Raw genomic sequence first — 5085 nt, forward strand, 5'->3', positions numbered from 1 at the left:
CCTCAACGTTAGTGTAGACTCACATACATTGATTAAAGCACATGCGGTGTTTAAAAATGACCTCCCCAAAATAATCGGAATTTCGGGGTCTTCTTCCATGTCAAGCACCACAAAGTCTACTGGAAATATGAACTTGTCGACTTTAATAAGAAGATCCTCACAAACATCTTGTGGATGAATTGTTGTCTTGTCTGTCAAATGGATCTTCATGTTTACCGGCCTTGGCTCCGGTAAATTCAGCTTCTTAAAGAAAGAGAAAGGCAACAGATTGATGCTTGCACCCGAGTCGGTCAACGCTTGAGTGACCAATGCGTTTCCAAATTGGCACGGAATTATGATACTCCTCAGATCGCCCTTCTTTTCGGGTAGCTCACTCAATATTATCTCCGCGACTTCAGTCAAGTCTTTCCTAGCAGCAAAGAGACCTTTTAGTAAGTTGAAGTACTTGGGTGTTTTGAGTATCGTTTCATAAAGGCTCTATAAGCTTCAACTTTTTCCACATGCATGGCTTTGATTGGGAATGGCAAAGGGGGATTATATGGCTTTAAGGGAATGACAGTTTTGTCATTTACGCATGGACTCGTCAAGTCCATTAGAGGGACTCGGCGAGTCTGTTCGGGTTTAGCTGGAGCCACCTCTTCTGCCTTTTCTGTCTTCCTCTTAGAGATCCTCTGTGCATGTGTGAAAATTTCTTCATTGCTGAAATTCACTACACTCACATTCTCCATTCTCGGATTGGTTTTGGTGTTACTTGGAAGTTGACCCGGTCTTCTTTCGTTCACTTGATGTGCAAGCTGTCCCAGCTGCTTCTCAATGTTGAGAATGGATGCCTGCTGATTCCTTAGCATATTTTTGGTCTCGTGTATTGCAGCAACGTGATCATTGTGTCTCTTTTCGGATGCGACTATGAATCTACTGAACAATTCTTCTAAATCTGCTTTCTTTTCCATTACCGGTTCTTCCTTTTGATAAAATCCCCTTTCTTTCTGCTTGTATTTCTCCTCCTTAGCCTTCTTGTATTCTTCGTATGGGATCCATTCCTTCTTCGGTTTTCGCCAATTCTCGTCGTATCGATCGCCACTTGAATAGAATACTTGAGCCTTTTTGTTTCCATTCTCATCCAAATCACAATCCTTTGTGAGATGGGGCCCTCTACAATTTTCACATCCAACCCGAATAACATGGATTGTTTGATCCATTTTTGTCATTCTTCTATCTAGACTATCGAGCTTAGCTATCACCGCCGCCATGCTATCATTTTCCGAGTTCACTACCCCCCGACTTACTTCATTTCTTGGATTGTGGTATTCTCTAGAGTGCTTAGAGAATTCTTCAATTAACTCCTTGATTACCGGGGCGCCTTCTTCGTGAGCAGGCCTTGAGAATCGAGCAATTGCCTTGTGGTGACATTGACTCCATCATAGAAAATGGAGACCTCTTGTTGGCTATTAAGGTCATGGTGTGGGCAATTTCTAAGAAAGCTCTTGTACCTTTCCCAAGCTTCATAAAGAGATTCTTCGGGTTGTTGCTCAAAGTTGGCAATGGCTTTCTTTAGCTTGGCTATTTTGGAGGGTGGGCAAAAGTGGTCTATGAACTCTTCTTTCATCTTGGCCCATGTGGTGACCGATCCGGGAGGAAGTGACTTTAGCCAATCCTTTGCAGCACCTTTGAACGCGACTGGGAGCATGCGAAGAAGTTGGGTCTTGCGTGGAACATTGGGTACATACATATATATATATATATATATATATATATATATATATATATATATATATGTATGTATGTATAAGAGTAATTCAGTCTTACTGTTAGTAGGCCTCATTGATCTATAAGGGGGTATAAGGTCATTGCCTATAAAATTGCAGTTTAATGGGTGTCCACTCTCACCCACCGCTTCCTTGACTGGTGGAGGGTCATTAGTCGAACGGGTAGGACAGGACATTAATTCTCCCTTCATTAAAAGTATAATGATAAATATAATGTAACTAAACTTTATTAAATTTCCAATCTTGGTTACTTTAGGAAAATGTGAATTTTGTGCTAACCCATGAAATTGCACTTTGCACCTTGTTATGTCGTTAGTGGAGCGTATGTGGTTAACCGACACACTAATTTGGGACTGACAATGTGTGCCAAATGGTAGCTTGACGTTAATCATAGATCAATGGAGCGTGTGTGGTTAACCGGCACATTGATGAGGTGGTTGTAACATTAAGTGTACCAAGTTAATTTGCATGGTTATTCACTGCTTGTTTGTGATCCTTGGCATCCCAGTCACATACTTGAAGGGCACAATCGAGATTTAAGCATGCCATTGAATAGTTCAATGAATCTTAAAAGATCTAGGAGTTTCAATTCATTTAAAACCTAATGTTAAATTTCGTTTTTCATGGTGGAAATTGGTAAATCGTCATTTACCTACCTTCAAATATTTTGTAGCTTGGATTACGTCATCCATCTTCCAAGTTATAAAATATTGTGTTGGGTCCTAGCCTTAATATTTCAAATTGGGTGTTATATTAAGGACTTAAATCAACTAAACTTGAATTTCTCCCTCATAGATGTCTAGTTATGACAACTATGGTCTTCCATATCCTTTTGGATAAAGCTTTCCTAATGAAGATGATATCCCAAATGGCGATCAAGGTGAAAGATTAATCCCTTTGTTGAGCATTAATGGGAATGGAAATCATACTTCAATTCTTCCACCTCCTCCAATTATTCTCCCTAACCCACAAGTTCTTGAAAAATGCAAGGTCACTCAATCTCATACTGACAAGCTGGGAGAGTTGGGTGTCGAAGTCTCAAGGAAGTTGACTGTGGACTGGGTTCTTCAATCACTTCCTAAGTCATATAGCGGGTTCCTTAAAGGACTACTATGTGACAGACCATGACATGACCCTTAATGATCTTACCTATTTGTTTGTTGCTGCTGAATCAACAATGATTTAGAGCACTGGTAAAGCAAATTTGATTGGAAGATCTACTTCCCAAACTATCATGGAGATTCACAATGGAAACATTAGAAGTCCAGAAAAGTCTTCTCTTCCCAATGAAAAGGGATCGGCCATAGTCAACCCGGTTAACCAAATGTTAAAGAGAAAGGCTAAGTCTGAGATAGTCCCATGTACCATTACTAAAAAGTCCATATGTTTCTATTCCAAAGGAAGGGGCATTGGTTGCGAAGCTTCCTTATTTACCTGAAAGTTCACTAGGATGGTAAGAGCAATAAATTTGACTATGCTTTAGGTAAAGTCCACTATCTAACTCTTTTAAGTTCCTATTTGGATATTCTTATTAGATGATGTGACTAGGTCGCATTTTGATGTTTTGTAAAATCGGAAAAGGAGAGGAATCTTAGAAGATGAGTATGTTGAATCTGATCACGAAGATGGATTTTGATCGCATGATTCGAAGATCAGAATTTTGAGCTGCTGCTTAAGAGTTATGATAGATTGCTTAGGAATAGATAACAACATAGTTTTCATATATATTTGCATTGTAAGGATAATTTTTTCTACAATTTTAAAATAAAAGGAAAAATTTTTGATTTTATTTATTTCAAGTATCCTTACAATGGGATTTGTGAAAATTGTTGTTTATATGATTCCATTGATAACAATATTGGAAAATGGATTTGATTCTTTCTTTTGTAGTAGTGTCATAATTTACCAAATAAGGAAAGATTCTTATCACCCAAGTTTCAGTTGGATAGAAACTTGGAATCATGCAACCTATATTGTATGATGAATGAGAATTTTCATCTTTGGGAAATTAAGACTAATTCCTTGTTCACATGTATATGTGATGTGTGCAAACTCACTTAGTTTTAAACCTACTTTCAATTATAAAATAACACACAAAGGCAATGAACCTATCAATTGTGGTATAGTTAAATAACTAGGGTATCGAACACAGGGAACGGCAAATTAAAACTAAAAACTAATTATGTCTAAATTAATTAATAAGTAGGGGGTTTTCTCTAGTTTTACAAGACTAGAAAACTTACTAACTATTACTTAATCTAAAACTTAGAAAAACAAAGAATTAACTAGATTCAATAATGGGAAGGAACTTCTGTTTAGTTCAACTCAATTGATCCTATGGTTGATTTCAAGGTAATAGTGCAATGGATTAATTCTTTTGTTGGTTACCGATTTAACTGATTAGATTCGCGTTCACTACACTAATCCATAGCAAATAAACTAACTTAAATAGTGGCCAGTTGTCTAATTTAATTAAATTCACTACATTAATTATTCGGGTTAATTTAGACTTGCAATAGTTAACTAATTTAATCTTTTAATTAACTTCTTGTTGATGGTCATCACACAAGCTTGCACATGAATTTACTTAATTTTCTTATTAACTCTAGTTTCATGTTCATTAATCCTAGACATATGACAAAGTGGTCACATAGCATATGAGGTTGATAATCAATAGATGTTCATGCTAATCAATTATCTTCCTATTAACAGAAAATTAATTATTATTCACACACAAGGTTCTTTAGCAAGCTAAAATAACAAAAATCACCAACTTAGAATTAATCCTACCAATAATCAAACCATAGTATCAGTTTTGTATCCCCAAACAGAAGTCTAAAGGTTCTAGCTCATAATTGAAGTAAATAACAGCAAACGAACAGAGTCTAATTGTTTAACCATAATGACAAAACAAAAGATTAAGTAGAATGATGAAATTTGCCTCAAATCTCCTTCGGAATTGAATTCTAGCTTATAACTTCGTCTTCTAGGATTTTTCTGACTTCTTAATCGCAGCTAAACTCTTCTGAATCGTTCTAGAATTCCCCTTCATCGTTCTGAGGAGTTATCTTTATATATACGAATCGACTCGTCGAGTTAGGTGTCGACTCGTCGAGTCCATCTCTCAGTCCCCGTATTGTGATAAGTCTCTGGGTTTCCGAGTCTTTATCTTCTCGAATCTTCGCTTGGACTCGCCGAGTAGTCGACCCAACTCGCCGAGTAGGTGTTATTTTTAGTGTTTTTCTTCTTTGTTCCATTCTCGAGCTCTCAACCGCTTCTCCTTCTTCCTTCTGCTTCCGAGCTTCACTTTTGGACTGAA

General features: G+C 37.2%; 1 non-coding gene across 1 annotated transcript; it reads left to right on the top strand.

Annotated features, from left to right (window-relative positions):
* The first annotated feature begins 1451 nt into the window (after window positions 1–1451).
* Window positions 1452–1558, top strand: LOC145077590 (small nucleolar RNA R71). The gene has a single exon (XR_013693331.1). It is a non-coding gene; the product is annotated as a small nucleolar RNA R71 (small nucleolar RNA).
* Window positions 1559–5085: the final 3527 nt, after the last annotated feature.

The sequence above is a fragment of the Lactuca serriola genome, chromosome 9, assembly GCF_051521515.1.
Source record: "Lactuca serriola cultivar US96UC23 chromosome 9, Lser_US96UC23_V15, whole genome shotgun sequence".
Classification (NCBI taxonomy): domain Eukaryota; kingdom Viridiplantae; phylum Streptophyta; class Magnoliopsida; order Asterales; family Asteraceae; genus Lactuca; species Lactuca serriola.